At 36.3% G+C, this 18,989-nt stretch overlaps 1 protein-coding gene and 1 pseudogene across 6 annotated transcripts in view; both read right to left on the bottom strand.

Annotated features, from left to right (window-relative positions):
* RABGAP1L (RAB GTPase activating protein 1 like) overlaps nucleotides 1-18,989 on the bottom strand; it is a 726,923-nt gene that overhangs the window by 291,157 nt on the left and 416,777 nt on the right. The gene's annotated exons all lie outside the window — the stretch shown is intronic.
* Nucleotides 3,867-4,697, bottom strand: LOC105711603 (nucleophosmin-like; annotated as a pseudogene).

The raw sequence follows: 18,989 nt of genomic DNA, 5'->3' as shown, positions 1-18,989 counted from the left end.
CTGTCCCTGGTGGAGAATGAACAAGGTTCTTTACTTGCAGCACAAAAGGGGTGTGTGCAGATCATTCCCTGCCTTGGCTGTGAGACAAGATCTACTGACACTCATTACTGATGCTGATCTTGTTCTGTCTCTTCTCTATGTGACTACAGTGTCATTCCATCCCGTGCCTCTATGAGTCAAGTTTTTCTTGGCAACCCTAACACCTGCAAATCATGTTGTGGCTTAATATTCTGGGATTGCTATTCCTGGTGGTAGGCAACAGGATTACCTACTCAACATGTAGTGTAAAAGAAAGAAAGGAGCATCAAAGAAAGATTCAACGTTTCTGGACTGAGCAATTGAAAGACTGGAGTTACTGTTAGCTGAGATAGAAAAAAGAAACAAGGGTGAGCAGCTTTTATGAGAAAGATCAAACATTCAGTTTTACATAGGCTGTATTTGAGGTATCTGTTAGAGCTCTGGAAGAGAAATCAAATAGGCAATTGAATATATAAGCTTGAAGTACAAGAAAGAGGTTGGGGTCAAATATATAAATTTGGAAGTTATCAATAAATGCACGGTATTTAAGCCATGGGAATGAATGAGACTCCAATGCAATACATGTAGATAGGAAAAACAGATGTCCAAAGTCTGAAATTAAGAAGTGGAGAAAAAGAGAAAGAATGAGCAAAAGAGACTGCAAGAAAAAAAGAGAGTAGGAGCCAAGTGAAGAAAGTGCTAGAAGAACAAGGGAGTGATCAACAGTGTAGGATGGTGCTAGGAGTTCTTCAGCTCCATTAGTAGGCGTGTCAGACCCTAAAAAGAATGACAAGGCCACTCAGAGGAGGAAGTGGGTGGCTAAAAATGGAGAATCAATGTATAACAAGATGAGGAGGAGTTCATATAGGGTGACATCCTGGTACAGGGTGTCAGGAGGGCATTTGCACACAAGAATATTGGCAGCAGTAATGGGAGATTGGTTATATGGAGACACACTGCTCAAAAAGATAAATATATTAAGAATAATGGGAGCTACGTTTCTCCCTGTCAGAGAAGGAAGTTACAAATATAGGAAGGGAGAACACTAGATTAATCTTCTGGTGTTGGAGGAATTGAAAATACTGCTATGAATCCCTAGTTTTCAACACAAATGGTTATATATAGAAACAAATATGGGCAGTGACATCTGCAAAAAGACAGAGTGAGAATTGCCAAATATTAGCTCCTCCACAATAGCAGGAAATATGACAAAAATAATCGAATCAACTTTTTCAGAACTCTGGAAATTGACCAAAGACCTCCAGCCGCCTGGAGGGTAATTATTCCAGAAAAATAACTGAATCTTGGTAAGAACAGGGAACTCTGTGGCATTTTTAACTTGCTTTGATGCCATCTCCCACCCTCCAACTTCATGATAACCTTGAAAACTAACAGTTTGCATTTGCAATGACAAGCAGTCTGGCAGGCATCAGAGACAGTGAAATACTAAGCCTTTTTTCCCACAGAATTATCATTATTTGACCTGAATGGTGGTTCCCTAGAACACTCCACTTGCAAGACTCATCCAACACGAAAAGTCTTTGCCCCAGGGGCATTTGTCAAAAACAATTACAGGCAACTGTTTAATTTTGTGGCTGTCTGAGGAGGTAGACACAAATTGGGGTAAACGACTATCGAAACAGTATGGAGTTTCCTTAAAAAACTACAAATAGAACTACCATATGATCCAGTAATCCCACTCCTGGGAATTTATCCAAAGGAAAGGAAATCAAGATGTTGGAGAGATGGCTGCACTCTCGTTCACTGCAACATTTACAATAGCCAAAATATGAAATCAACCCAAGTGTCCAACAACAGATGAATGGATAAAGAAAATATGGTATATATACCAAATGCAATACTTTAATCCACAAAAAAGAATGAAATCCTGTCATCTGTGGCAACATGAAAAAGGAGGACATTATGTTAAATAAAACAAGCCAGGAACACAAAGCTAAACACCGCATGTTCTCATTCATATGCAGAAGCTAAAAAAGAAGTTGATCTCATAGAAGAAAGAAGTAGAAGAGAGGATACTAGAAGCTTAGAAGGGTAGGGAGAAGCAGGTGGAGAGAGAGAGAAATTTGTTAAAGGATACAAAATTATAGCTAAATAGGATAACTCAGTTCTAGTGTTCTATAGCACTGTAGGATGACTATAGCTAACAATAATAAATAGTTTCAAATAGCTACAAGGGATGATATTGGATGTTCTCAACACAAAGAAATGATAAATAGTTCAGATGGAAATGCTAATTACCTTGATCTGGGTACTTTACATTATATGTATCAAAATATCACTATGTATTCATAACTATACACAATCAAAAATTGTAGTAAATACACTGATCGAAAAGCTTAAAAGGAAATGCTGGGGAATGAGACATCCATAAAGGCTTTGAAAGACTCAGATATATTTTTGAGAATTTAGAGAGCAATGCTCATGTGGAGGGCTGTGTACGTGCTCAAGGCTTTATGCATGCTTAGGAAAGTCCTGAGAAGGCTCTGCATTCTCACCTCTGGCTCACTCTGAAGTTCTACACAAGCAGGAAGTGAAGAGGCAAGACAGAGTTTTCAATTAATGGTTGAGTAATGGAAATGCATGTTCAAACACACACACATGACTCTTTAGCAAAGACTGGTAAACTTACTGGTTCCAGGAATTTAAGGAAATGTCTATTCAATCATTAGCTGACCGCCAAGCAGAGATGTCAGTGGGCACACATGACAAAGAATACAAACTCTATAGAATTAGTACACAAAAGTCAGCAACCAATCAAACAACTACCACAACAAACAATAACGCCACCAGACAAATCCATAAAAACAATATAGGTTAATGACTGCCAAGGGGTGAGGGCAGAAGTGATAAAGAGTGAGTGATTTATATTGGGTACAGGGTTTCTTTTTGGACTGATGGAAATGTTCTGGAATAAAACAGTGGTAATTGTTTCACAACCTTGTAAATACTAAAACTCACTGAATTGTACATTTTATTTTACTTTACTATTTTGTTATTTTATTTTATTTTATTTTTTGAGATGGAGTCTGTCACCCAGGCTAAAGTGTAATGGCACAATCTCGGCTCACTGCAACCTCCTCCTCCCAAGTTCAAATGACTCTCCTGCCTCAGCCTTCCGAGTGGCTGTGATTACAGGTGCACACCGTCATGCCTGGCTAATTTTTGTATTTTTAGTAGAGATGGGGTTTCACCATGTTGGACCAGGGTGGTCTTGAACTCCTGAGCTCAGGTGATCCACCCGCCTTAACCTCCCAAATTGCTGGGATTACAGGCATAAGCCACTGTGCCTGGCTTGAATTGTACATTTTAAAGGGTGAATGTTATGGTATGTGAATTATGTATTAATAAAAAAGAAAAAATATAGATGCAAATATATGTTTGTATGCACACACACGCATATATATATATACACATATATATTTCTTAGTTCTATACAATAAGCCAGGCAATGATCCCACTATAACAATAAACACATTTACCATCCAGATCTTGATTTTTTTTTACTTTATTAAAATACTGAGTTTTATTTCACACGTATATTTTTGTCTCCCCACCATTTCCACATCTGACCATCACTACTACTACATCCTATCATAATATTCCATACATACTTAAAATGAAGCAAAGGGTGGAGTTCCATCTCTAAAAACTACAGGCATTTTGGATAACACATTCTTGGCAATGGAACCTGGACAACGTTTATCAAACACGGTAAGGAAAGTTCTCACTCTGCATTATAAAAAGGACAGCCAGATATCAACTGTTACATAAATGAAACAAGACAGAAAATTTTTAACAAATTGTTTAAATTATTTTCTTAAAGAGACTTCCTCCACTGCCAGAGATCTTGACTAGCCTCCTACACAGTCATCCAGAAGCAATTGTTCATATATTTGATGCACTTGGCTTCCACTTTGGGAAGAGAACCACCTTTTTCTACACTTGCTTGCTTTAACGTCTTCTACAGAACTAGGTCCTTTTGGTGTTTTAGGAGTTTTTTCCCGTTTTTTTTAAGGATTATTGTCCTTTTGATCTTGGTAGTGATGATGGTTTTGAGTCTTTTCCATTCTGATTAAACTTTTGTACATTTTTGGCTGGAGTATCTTATATAGATACCTTCACTGGTGCTTTTTCTTCAGTTTCCTCATCATCAAAATCATCATCATCATCAGCAGCAGCAGCAGCAGGTTTTACTTTTTTCTGTGAACCTTGCTACCACCTCCAGAGGCAGACTGCTTTCCGGATATACTTAAGAGTTTCACATCCTCCTCCTCTTCATCTTCTGACTCTGCATCTTCCTCCACAGCTACTAAGTGTTGTCCACTAATATGCACTGGCCCTGAACCACACTTCAATCGTAAGACCACTGGTGGTGTAATTTCAAAGCCCCCAAGAGAAGCTGTTGGCTATACAGACATTTTCAAAGTTGCCAGTGTTACTTTAATTGGACTGCCTTCGTAATTCATTGCCTCTGCTTCAACAATGTGCAATTCATCCTTTGCTCCAGCCCCTACACTGACCGTTCTTAAAGACAACTGGTGCTCATTTTCATCATTATCCACCTTAAAGTGATAATCTTTGTTGACCTTTAGTTCACAATTGAAAAGATAGTTCTGGGTCCTTAAGGCACTCATGTCCACATCCATCGAATCTTCCATCATCAGGTGGCGGCAAGCACTTAGGTGGGAGAGAAGGCAAATGGAGATAAACGACCACTGCTCAAAAGAACAGCCGCGCAGGACGAAATCACACCAGGGACGATCTTGATTTCTTAATATTTTGACTAAAGGAAACAAAGCTCTTCAGAGAAGTATCTAATTCTAGAGCTGGGACAGAGAAATAAGCCTGGAATACCTTTTTGAGCCATAAAGAAAGTCAAGGCTCAAAGAGTGATGGAATATATTAAAAGGACACAGAAACAAGCTTGAAGTCTTCACACTGGACAATATGGGGACAATTTGAACACCAAAACAAATGATGATAGCAAGGAAATACAATCCATTGAATAAAATGAGAATTTGTGAGTCTATATTGATATAATAACACAAAAATGAATACATTGAAAGTCTGATGAGAAACGGGCCAATTACATAGTTATAAAATATCTCTGTACAAAATACCTATTAATTACAATGGGTAAAAGTGTAATTTCATAGTGGAGTAGCCTGGTAGACACACCTTATTTATGTGATCAAGCTGATCATCACCAATAATGGGAAAAAATGAAACTGCATACATATTATCTGAGCAGAAGAAATAAGAACGGATTATTCTTTCTGTGTTGTTCCTGCCAAAGATGTATAACCTGAATCTAACCATGACAAAACATCAGACATACCCAAATTAAGGGATATTCCAAAAAATGGTCTGTAATCTTCAAAAGCATCAAGGTCAAGAAAGTGAAGGAAAGAATGAGAAATGGTTCCAGATTGAAGGGAATTACAGACATGACAACTTAATGAAATGAACATTTATTAAAAACATTTATTACCCACTTAATCCTGTCTTTGTGATTCTGCACTGGATCCCTTTTCTATCCTATCAAGACCATTTGGATGATTAGTAAAAACTGAATGATGTCTACAGATTAGGTGATACTGATTTGGATATTGCATTATGATTACCTAGAAGAATATCCTTGTTTATAAGAAACACGTCCTAAAGTATTTGAAGGTGATGAGGCATCATGTTGGCAAATCATTCTCAAACAGTTTAGGAAAACAAAATTCTGTACTTGCAGCTTTTAGGAGTTTGAGACTGTTAAAAAAAAAATACAGAAATCCGGAAATATATGTACATATAAATTTGACAGTATCATTTTGTCTGTTGAATCTAATAATAAAAAAATTGAGTTTAAAAAAGGTTATTACATTTGTCCTATATGCAGAGGAAAAAGATAGTATCAACATAAGCTCTAAAAATAGATTCACTGATGTGAAATAAACACTGGAGACAATAAATGTAGAAAGCTAGATGTACTCACAAATATTCACTCACAAAGAAATTTTCTTATCTAACACAGCTGGCAAAATTCCTATATGTAAGTTTCCTTTTATGTAACACTGTAAAGAACAAAAAAGGCCTTTGGCAACAATTTAAAAGCGAATTAACATACTTTTTTTTTTTTAAGAAATGGAAATGTAAAACAACTAGAACACCATATTCCTTTTTTAAAAAAAATTGTAATGTCCCCATTACAAGTAAACTACTACCTGAATATGGTAAATCACTCAGTGTTTAGTTTACATTCTTGGCCTTTGATTTTTAAATAGGGTCTAATACAGGATACCACTCAGAAACACGACAAAATAAAGAAAAGCAATAGCCCTGCCCTAAGGAATGTAGTCTGAAAAGGTTTTATGAATAAAAGTACTTCACAGAATAAGTGATAGAAATGGAATGCTCTTTTAGGGCTTACATGCATTAAATTTTCATCTAAAATATCTGATTCTGGCCATAAAAATACACATCAGGTCTCCAACAAAAGAGGCTATCATTGAACGAGGGCCCAACTGACTGCTATGCTGTAAAATCATTCCTGTGTTTGCACCAAGGGCAGCGTTCCCATGAGCTTCCCATGAGCTGTTACTGGGTACAGAAGGAATATTAAGGTGAGCCAGCTCTGAAGAAGTGGAACCTAATTGGTAACTTTGGCTGATGACTCACTATTGGTCTTTTCAAATGTTCCTTAGAAGTAAACTACAACCTACAATATTTACACTTAAGTTTCCTTTCTTCCCTTGGAGTCAGCCTTGGGTTGTGGTCCAATGGCTCTCCTGGCCTCTTCCAGCTCCTTCCCAGTTTTCTCTTACAAGCATTTCCCATAAAACATTTATTACACACTTAATCCTGTCTTTCTGACAGGCTTCTCAGAGGATCTGAATTAACATACTCATTTTCATCAAGTCAAGTTCACAGAGCTAATTATATTGACACAATGTGATTAGTAATACATTTGGCTCTCTAGGACAAAGAAAATGTCACATAGCTTCTTCCCTCAAAGACTGAACACAATGCAGAAAAGATGTAAATGAAATTAATCAGATATTGTTCAAAATATGATACATAGGGCTGGCAAGATGGCCAAATAGGAACAGCTCCGGTCTGCAGCTCCTAGCAAGATCAACGCAGAAGGCAAGTGATTTCTGCATTTCCAACTGAGGTACCCGGCTTATCTCATTGGGACTAGTTAAACAGTGGATGTAGACTATGTAGGGTGAGCCAAAGCAGGGTAGGGCATTGCCTCACCTGGGACAGTCAGAGAACTCCCTCCCCTAGCCACGGAAGCTGTGAGGGACTGTGCATTGAGGAACAGTGCATTCCAATTCACATACTACACTTTTCCCATCGTCTTTACAACCTGCAGACCAGGAGATTCCTTCAGGTGCCTACACGACCAGAGCCCTGGGTTTCAAGCACAAAACTAGGCAGCTGTTTGGGCAGACACTGAGCTGGCTGCAGGAGTTTTCTTTTCATACCCCTGTGGAGCCTCGAATGCCAGCAAGACAGAACCATTCACTCCACTGGAAAGGGGACTGAAGCTGGGGAGCCGAGTGGTCTAGCTAAGCAGATCTCACCCCCAAAGCCCAGCAAGATAAGATCCACTGGCTTGAAATTCTCACAGCCAGCACAGCAGTCTGAAGTTGACCTGGGATGCTCAAGTTTAGTGGGAGAGGGGCACCCACCATTACTGAGGATTGAGTAGGTGGTTTTCCCCTCACAGTGTAAACAAAGCCTCTAGGAAGTTCAACCTGGTCAGGGCCCACTACAGCTCTGCAAAGCTGCTGTAGCCAGACTGCCTCTCTAGATTCAGGAAATACAGAGAACACCACAAAGATACTCCTTGAAAAGAGCAACCCCAAGACACATAATTGTCAGATTCACCAAGGTTGAAATGAAGGAAAAATTGTTAAGGGCAGCCAGAGAGAAGGACTGGGTTACCCACAAAGGGAAGCCCATCAGACTAACAGCAGATCTCTCAGCAGAAACCCTAAAAGTCAGAAGAGAGTAGGGGCCAATATTCAACACTCTTAAAGAAAAGAATTTTCAACCCAGAATTTCATATCCAGTCAAAATAAGCTTCATAAGTGAAGGAGAAATACAGTCTTTTACAAACAAGGAAATGCTGAGAGATTTTGTCACCACCAAGCCTGCCTTACAAGAGCTCCTGAAGGAAGCACTAAATATGCAAAGGAACAATCAGTACTAGCCACTCCAAAAACATACCAAATTGTAAAGAGCATCCACACTATGATGAAATTGCATCAACTAACAGACAAAATAACCAGCTAGCATCATAATGACAGGATCACATTGACACACAACAATGTTAACCTTAAATGTAAATGGGCTAAATGCCTCAATTAAAAAACACAGACTGGCAAATTGGATAAAGAGTCAAGATCCATAAGTGTGTTGTATTCAGGAGACCCATCTTACATGCAAAGACACACAGAGGCTCAAAACAAAAAAATGGAGAAAGATTTACCAAGAAAATAAAAAGAAAAAAAAAAAGCAAGGGTTGTAATCCTAATCTCTGATAAAACACTTTAAACCAACAAAGATCAAAAAAAAAAAAAGAACAAAGAATGGCATTACATAATGGTAAAGACATCAATGAAAAAAGAAGAGCTAACTATCTTAAATATATATGCACCCAATATAGGAGGACTCAGCTTCATAAAGCAAGTTCTTAGAGACTTACAGAGAGACTTAGACTCCCACACAATAACAGTGTGACAATGGGAGACTTTAACACCCCACTGTCAATATTAGACTGATCAATGAGACACAAAATTAACAAGGATATTCAGGACTTGAACTCAGCTCTGGAGTTCTATTAAGTGGACCTAATAGACATCTACAGAACTCTCCTCCCAAATCAACAGAATATACATTCTTCTCAGCACCACATCACATTTATTCTAAAATTGACCACATAATTGGAAGTAAACACTCCTCAGTAAATGCAAAAGAACAGAAATCATAACAGTCTTTCAGACCACAGTGCAATCAAATTAGAACTCAGGATTAGAAAACTCACTCAAAACCAGACAGCTACATGGAACCTAAACAACCTGTTCCTGAATGTTTACTGGGTAAATAACAAAATTATGACAGAAATAATTAAGTTATTTGAAACCAATGAGAACAAAGACACAACGTACCAGAATCTCTGGGACACAGCTAAAGCAGTGTTTAGAGGGAAATTTATAGCACTAAAATGCCCACAGGAGAAAACAGGAAATATCTAAAATAGACACCCTAACATCACAATTAAGAGAACTAGAGAAGCAAGAGTGAACAAATTCAAAAGCTAGCAGAAGACAAAAAATAAATAAGATCAAAAAAGAACTGAAGCCAATAGAGACACAAACAACTCTTCAAAAAAATCAATGAATCCAGGAGCTGGTTTTTTGAAAAGATTAAAAAATAGATCGACTGCTAGCCAGACTAATAAAGAACAAAAGAGAGAAGAATCAAATAGATCCAATAAAAAATAATAAACGGGATATCATCACTGTTCCCACAGAAATACAAACTACTGTCAGACAATACTATAAATACCTCTACACAAATCAACTAGGAAATCTAGGAAAAAGTGATAAATTTCTGGACACATACACCCTCCCAAGACTAAACCAGAAAGAAGTTGAATCCCTGAGTAGACCAATAACAAGTTCTGAAATTGAGGTAGTAATTAACAGCTTACCAACCCCCCCAAAAAAAGCCCAGGACAAGAGAGATTCACAGCTGAATTCTACCAGAGGTACAAAGAAGAGCTCGTACCATTACTTCTGAAACTATTCCAAACAACAGAAAAAAAATACTCTTCCCTAACTCATTTTATGAGGCCAGCATCATTCTGATACCAAAACCTGGCAGAGACACACGCAAAGAGAAAATTTCAGACCAACATTCCTGATGAAAATCAATGCAAAAATCCTCAATAAAATACTGGCAAATGGACAGCAGCACATCGAAAAGCTTGTCCACCATGATCAAGTTGGCTTCATCCCTGGGATGCAAGGCAGATTCAACATACACAAATCAATAAATGTAATCCATCACATAAACAGAATCAATGACAAAATCCACATGATTACCTCAACAGACACAGAAAAGGCCTTTGATAAAATTCGACACCTCTTCATGCTAAAAACTCTGAATAAACTAGGTATTGATGGAACATATCTCAAAATAATAAGAGCTATTTATGACAAACCCACAGCCAATATCATACTGATGGGCAAAAGCTGGAAGCACTCCCTTTGAAAACCAACACAGGACAAGGATGCCTTCTCTCACCACTCCTATACAACACAGTATTGGAAGTTCTGGCCAGGGCAATTAGGCAAGAGAAAGAAATAAAGGTTATTCAAATAGGAAGAGAGGAAGTCAAATTGTCTTGTTTGTGGATGACATGATTGTATATCTAGAAAACCCCATCGTCTCAGCCTGAAATCTCCTTAAGCTGATAAGTAACTTCAGCAAAGTCTCAGGATATAAAATCAATGTGCAAAAATCACAAGCATTCCTATACACCAATAATAGATTAACAGAGAGCCAAACCATGAGAGAACTCCCATTCACAATTACTACAAAGAGAATAAAATACCTATGAATACAACTCACAAGGGATGTGAAGAACCTTTTCGAGGAGAACTACAAACCACTGCTAAGGATATAAGAGAGGACACAAACTGATGGGAAAACATTCCATGCTCATGGTTAGGAAGAATCAATATCGTGAAAATGGCCATATTGTCCAAAGTAATTTATAGATTCAATGCTATCCCCATCAAACTACCATTGACTTTCTTCACCAAACTGGAAAAAAACGACTCTAAATTTCATATGGAACCAAAAAAGAACCTTTATAGCCATGACAATCCTAAGCAAAAAGAATAAACCTGGAGGCATCATGCTACCTGACTTCAAACTATACTACAAGGCTACAGGAACTGAAACAGCATGGTACTGGTGCCAAAACAAATATATAGACAATGGAACAGAACAGAAGCCTCAGAAATAATGCCACACATATACAACCATCTGATCTTCGACAAACCTGACAAAAACAAGCAACAGGGAAAGGATTCTCTATGTAATAAATGGTGTTGGGAAAAGTGGCTACCCATATGCAGAAAACTGAAACTGGACCCCTTCCTTACATCTTATAGAAGAATTCACTCAAGATGGATTAAAGACTTCAACATAAGACCTAAAACCATAAAAACCCTAGAAGAAAACCTAGGCAATACCATTCAGGACATAGGCATGGTTAAAGGCTTCACGACTAAAACACCAAAAGCAATGGCAACGAAAGTCAAAGATGACAAATGGGATCTAATTAAACTAAAGTGCTTCTGCACAGCAAAAGAAATTAGAGTGAACAGACAACCTACAGAATGGGAGAAAATTTCTGCAATCTATCCATCTGACAAAGGGCTAATATCCAGTATCTATAAGAAACTTAAACAAATTTACAAGAAAAAAAAAAAACAACCCCATCCAAAAGTGGGCAAAGCATATGAAAAGGCAGTTCTCAAAAGAAGACATCTATGCAGCCAACAAACAGGAAAAAAAGCTCATTATCACTGGTTATTAGAGAAATGCAAATCAAAACCACAATAAGACACCATCTCACACCAGTTAGAACGGCGACCATTAAAAAGTCAGAAAACAACAGATGCTGGATAGGATGTGGAGAAATAGGAATGCTTTTGTACCATTGGTGGGAGTGTAAATTAGTTCAACCATTGTTGAAGACAGTGTGGCAATTCCTCAAGGATCTAGAACTAGAAATACCATTTGACCCAGCAATCCCATCCAAAGGATTATAAATAATTCTACTATAAAGACACGTGCGCACATGTTTACTGCAGCACTGTTCACAATAACAGAAATTTGAAACCAACCCAAATGCCCATCAATGATAGACTGGATAAAAAAAAATGTGGCACATATATACTATGGAATACTATGCAGCCATAAAAAAGGATGATGAGTTCATGTCCTTTGCATGGACATGGATGAAGCTGGAAACCATCATTCTCAGCAAACTAACACAAGAACAGAAAACCAAACACTGCATGTTCTCACTCATAAGCGGGAGTTGAACAATGAGAACATATGAACACAAGGAGGGGAACATCACACACTGGGGCCTGTTGGGAGGTGGGGGAGTTAGGGGAGAGATAGCATTAGGAGAAACACTAAATGTAGATGATGGGTTGATGCATGCAGCAAACCACCATGGCACGTGTATATCTAACTGACAAACCTACACATTCTGCACATGTACCCCAGAACTTAAAGTATAATAATAAAAAAATTAAACAATATTAAAATATCATTTTAATATCAAAAAGTCAGGAAACAACAGATACTGTAGAGGATATGGAGAAATAGGAATGCTTTTACACTGTTGGTAGGAGTGTAAATTAGTTTAACCAACGTGGAAGACAGTGTGGCAGTTCCTCAACGATCTAGAACCAGAAATACCAATTGACCTAGCAGTCCTATTACTGGGTATATAACCCGAAGGACTATAAATCATTCTACTATAAAGACACATGCACACATATGCTTATGGCAGCACTATTCACAATAGCAAAAACTTGGAACCAACCCAAATGTCCATCAATGATAGACTGGATAAAGAAAATGTAGCACATAAACACCATGGAATACTGTGCACCTATAAAAAAGCATGAGTTCATGTACTTTGCAGGGACATGGATGAAGCTGGAAACCATCATTCTCAGCAAATTAACACAGGGACAGAAAACCAAACACCACAAGTTCTCATTTATACTTATAAAACACTGCATGTTCTCACTCCTAAGCAGGAGCTGAACAATGAGAACACATGGACACAGGGAGGGGAACATCACACGCCAGGGCCTATCAGGGGGTGAGGGGCTAGGGGAGGGATAGCATTAGGAGAAATACCTAATGTAGATGACAGGTTGATGGGTGCAGTAACCACCATGGCAGGTATATACCTATGTAACAAACCTGTATGTTTTGCACATGTATCCCAGAACTTAAAGTATAATTAAAAATATATATATAATACAAAATAATCTAAATTTTAAAAATATTTTAAAAATAAATTTTATTGTATATATTTGTGGTTTACAACACAATGTTATGGGATACATATTTACAGTAAAATGGTTACTACAGTGAAGCAGATTAACACATCTATCATCTCACGTATTATTTTTTTTTTGTTTAACAAGAGCATCTAAAATCTACTTAACAAAAATCCCTAGCACAATACAATTTTATTAACTATAGCCCTCATGTATACATTTGATCTCTAGATTTGTTTTAATCAGTAAATCACTGTGGGTAGAGGGTGGAACAAGCTTTATAAGGGAGATGGGCAACTAAGATTTGGACAGATGGGAAGGAGGAGGAGGGCAATTTAGATTCACATTATTTCTAGGGAGAAAGGACAAAGGGGTCTGGTTAAAGAAAAGGCTTCAAAGGTGTGGGAAGAGGAGACTTCAGTTATAAAGATATTGTCAACTGCACAACAATTAGTAACCAGGAGATAAATTCCTGTAATTCTGTAACATAAAATAATCCATTCAGGAATAACTATGAGTTTTTGTCTAGGATATGTAAGCCATTTGAATCCAGTACAGAAATAGATCTCAAATGTGGGAAAAATAATAATTCAGGAGGCACCATAAATAGAATTTTATTTGAAGGTTCCCTGTGTTTTGTCTTTGCAGGTTAGTTGTATTTTTTTTTTCTATTTTAGAAAGCAATCTTACCTTCCTTTTTTTCTATTTTAGAAAGTAATCTTACCTTCCTTTTCTTCCTCAAAGAGTAATGTTTTTTAAAAAGAGTGACTAAAATCAAACTCTTACACTCCACACCAATCCCTTTATTCTAATTTCATCCATTTTTATCATCCTCATAATCCCACCCTTTCTCTTTTGTATCCTAGTAATGGCATGATGGCTTCAATTAGCCCTTCAGTTGAAAGACTATAGGCTCCACAGAAACTACAAAGCTATTTCAAGAAAAGCTCTTATGGGACTAAGACCACGAAGAAATTAAAAAATCTCCTTCAGGCACTCTGAAGAGCATTATCAATCACTCATTCTCTTTCCAGGGCTCTAGCTTCACAAACCTGACCTTTTCATTGTTACAGTCTCAGAAGAAAAATCTGTATTTTAAAATCACATTATATCTTCTCAGGTGAGCTCTGACTCATAAAGTCTATCCTATTAATAAGTATATTAAAGGGGACCAAAAAACCCCAAAATAATCTTTCTGTATGACTGTAATGATACTAACAAATATGAGAAATGATTCTGAAGTCTTGTGAGTAAAGAGCAGGACGTTAACCACAAACACACACACACATCAGCCCCCATATAAGTGAAGCTTTTCAACTTTGGGTTGCTAAAATTTATTTATACGTGTGTATATATACTTAGTCTTCTAAATAGATATAGACATAATTGTTCTTGGCAATAAAGCAGAATTGGACAATTAATCTAAATGAATTCTATGAAAAGATTTAAATGGGGAAAAATACTAAATCAAACTCCGACTCTAATGATCAATTTTTATCAGTATGCAAATTTGGTACCTTCTTTATTATAATGTAGACAAAAGGATCCATGAAAATTCCCCCTCTCCCACAGAACATCAAAAACTGTTAACCAACAATTTACTGAAAAGTTTGAGGAAAACATTGTAAAAAACTGATCTCTTCTATTTCCTCACTAGAGCTAGATGATAACTTTTAAAAGGGGAAATGGTAGAAAAACTTGCCTGAAGGAACTCTAAGAATAATTAAGCAAAGATTTCAGTGGTTTCTTCGTAACAGGACACAAAAATTAAAGTGTTCAGCCCACCACAGAGGAGAATCTGTAGTAAATATCTCAGGCTTTTAAGTGAGATCCTGGAAGAGCTTCACTTTCTAAGCAGGATACAGTCAAAAAAAGAAAAGTGTCAAAGGAATCAACCACATTCCATCTTCCTACCACAAAAACACTGAATATACTGAAGAAAAATAACATCATCCAGAGCCTTTATAACTCTTCATGCACAAGGTCTAGCATTCTATTGAAACTATCTAGTATGAAAGAAAACACATGAAAATAAATAAAAATCAAGAGACAACAGACAACAGAAATACATCTATAGGTGATCAGATATTAGATTTTATCAGACTTGAACCTTAAAATAACTATGATAAATCTATTCAAAAAGTAGAAGGAAAAGAGTGTTACCAAAGAATGCAGGAAGAAATGAAGAGCACAAGAACAGATAAATATGTGAGTCTAAATGAATAACAACTGTACAAAACAAAACAAAATAATATTCTGCGTGTATAGGGGATGTTGTTAATACAGCCACAAAGTTAAACATATGACAACAACAGGACAACAAACAGAAAAGTGATAAATTGATTTAAAGAGATGTTAAGATTTTGGTATTGTACAGGAAATTATCGAAGTACTAATTTAAAATAGATTCTAATGAACTAAGGATGATGTTGTAAATAAGTGATAGGTATAGAATAAAATGGAGAAGAATGCAAAAAAAAGAGGAAAAGATTAACATAAGAGCATATAGAGCACAAAGATTAGATATTAAGTTTAAAACCCAATGTGTCAGTAAGGTGATTAAATATAAATACACTCAATAAAAAGACAAGATTGTAGAGCTGGTTAAAATCACAAAACTCAACTATGGCAGCCCCTCCCTTATCTGTGGTTTTGTTTTCCATGGTTTTAGTAACCCACGTTAAACTGAAGTCCAAACATATTAAACTGAAAATTATAGAAATAATAAGTTTTAAATTATGCACCTGAGTAGTGTGATGTAATTTTGTGTCATCCTGCTCTGCCCAGGACATGAACTATCCTTCTGTCCAGCATACCCAGTCTGTATATGCTATTCTCCCACTTAGTCACTTAGTAGCTGTCTCACTTACCAGATCAACTATCACAGTATCTCAGTGCTTATGTTCAAGTAACCCTTATTTTACTTAATAATGGCCCCAAAGTACAAGAATAGTGATGCTGGCCTACTATCATGATTGTTCTATTTTTTTATTAGGGTTATTGTTCATCTCTTACTATGCCTAATTCATAAATTAAACTTTAGCATAGGCATGTATGTATGTATGTATGTATGTATAGAAAAAAACAGTATATTTAGGGTTTGGTACTATATGCAATGTCAGCCATCTATTATGGATCCTGGAACACATCCCCTGTGGATAAAGGGTAACTGTTGTGTAAGATGCTTACAAGAGACATACCTTAACTACAAAGACTTAAAACAATTGAAAGTAAAAGGATATAAAAGGAGATACAATGCAAAATAAAGTAGATGTGGCCATACTGATATCAAAGTGCATATTAGCAATCAAGAAAGTTATCTTCAATTGATAAGTTTAATTCAATATGAAGATATAACAATGCTAAATTTGTATGCATTTAATAACATGGCCTCAAAATATATAAAGCAAAACTTAACAGCAGTAAAAGGAAAAAGAGACAAGTCCAAAATCACAGTTGGAAACTGTGGCACAACATCACTGGCAAATGACCGAACAGACAAAAAAATCAGTACTTATAAAGATTTTAGAAGTATGATTACAAAGTTTATCTAATTGACACCAAAATTGGACATATGCAGTCCATAAAGCAAGTTGAGTTCTGAAATTATACAAAGCATGTTCTCTGACCATAGTAAAGTCAACTAGAAATCAATACCAAAACACAGCTTGAAAATCACCAAATGTGATAGGTCAAATAAATCACAATAGAAATTAGAAAGTATTTTAAGCCAAATGGTAATTAAATGTGACACACCAAAAATGATGAGATTACAACGGAATAAGAAACACTGAAACACTCAATTACATGGATAAATCTTAAAAAGCATTATACCATGTGAAAGAAGCCAGATATAAGACAGTATATACTATACAGACCATTTATATTAAATTCTAGAAAATGAAAACTAATCTATAATTCCAGAAGAGGCTGCCTGAAGTCAGGTATGGAAGGGAGGTATGCAATCACAGGGTCATGAAGAAACTTTCTGAAGTGATATAGATGTTTGGCATCTTGACTGTGGTGTACTTTAATTGTGATTGTATAGATGGAATGATTTATCAATCTTTATCAAACTGTATGCTTAAAATGAATATAGTTTATTACATGTATTTTATATTAATTATGTTGATTCAAAAAATTAGAGCCTTAAATCAAGAGAAAAGAAACAAACTTTGTAAATATGCACCTAAAGCAGTACTTAGCATGCCTACTCCGGAAGTCTAGTCAGGAGGATCACTTGCGGCCAGGAGTTTGAGGCTGTAGTGAACTATGCTCATGTCTACAATAAGCCACTGCACACCAGAATGGACAACATAGCAAGACTGAGTCCCTTTAAAAAAACTTGATAAATTATTGATTCTATGAAATCCCCATCAAAATCATGAACATTTTTTCCCTCAAATTATGACAAGCTGATTTTAAATTATGGCAATATGAAAGGCCAAGACTGCAAAAACAATTCTGAAGCAGAACGAAGTTGGAGGCATAACATTACTCAATAATAAAATGTATTATCTTATCAGTACCTTATATAAAGCTACGTATTAATTACAATAGTGTGGCAATGGTACAAAGATAGATACGTAGGTCAATGGAATACAATGGTTCTAAAACAAATACATACATATATGGACCTGATTTATGACAAAGTTGATGCAGCAATACAGCTGAATCAACAAGAGATCTATATGGGAGAAAAATGAACCTTGACTTCTGCCTCATACAAAATAATCAACAAGCAATATAGTCCTTAATGTGAAAAGCAAAGGAATGAAACTTCTAGATTACATCAGAGAATATTTTCATGACTTTGGGTTTGGCAAATATTTCCTAAACAGGACACAGAAACACTAACCACAAATAAAGATTAATAAATTGAACCTCCTTAAAATTAATAGCTTCTGTCCATTAAAAGATACCTTTAAGAGAGTGAAAAGGCACGCCATGGAGAAAATATTTGTAACATACATATCTAAAAAAAGACTTACACTCAGAATTTTAAAAAAAACCTCCTACACAATGGTAAGAGAAAACTCAATTGTAAAAATGAGCAGAAGACAAAGTTTTGTCATGAAAGGAGGATACCCTAATAGCCAATAGATATGTGAAAAGATGCCCATCCTCAGTAGTCACAGGGGAAATGTATATGAAACCACAATGAGATACCACTACATATCTACCAAAATGGGTAAGATTTTAAAATTTATGAACAGTTAATGATACTGTGAAGCAACTGGAACTTTTATACATCTGCTGGTTGAAATGTAAGTGGTAAAATTTCAAAAACCTCTTCAGCAACCTCTACTGAAGTTGAACATGTGCACAGTCTTTTGACCCAGAAATTTCATTGCTAATATATATCTAACAGAAATTAATACATATGTGCACCAAAACATTTTAAGTAAAACAATGTATACAGCAGCATTATTCATAACAGCTAAACACTGAAAGCAACCCAGATGCTTAACAAGAATAGAATGGATACTCTATAGTGGTATATTCATCCAGTAGAATATTTTGTAGCAATGAAAATAATAAACTACTGCTATATGGAATGACATGGATAAATCCATAGTCAACATGGAAGAATCCCATAGTCAGTCAATGCAATAACATAGATGAATCTCATAGACTCATGACAAAATAAGAGACAACAAACTCCCATATTGTATGAGTTCATTCTTTAAAGTTCAAGAAGAGGCAATACAAATGTATGGTAATGCAGATACGAGATTGGTGGTTACCTTACTGGGAGGTAATGAACAGCCAGGGAAATAGGAAGGATTCTAAGGTGCTAGTAAAATCCTGTATCTTTCTATAGGGCTTACGCAGAGTGTTCACTTT

Source organism: Aotus nancymaae, unplaced genomic scaffold (assembly GCF_030222135.1).
Source record: "Aotus nancymaae isolate 86718 unplaced genomic scaffold, 86718_ANA_hifiasm-v0.15.2.pri h1tg000108l, whole genome shotgun sequence".
NCBI classification, from domain to species: domain Eukaryota; kingdom Metazoa; phylum Chordata; class Mammalia; order Primates; family Aotidae; genus Aotus; species Aotus nancymaae.
This window is presented reverse-complemented; position numbering and strand designations above follow the sequence as displayed.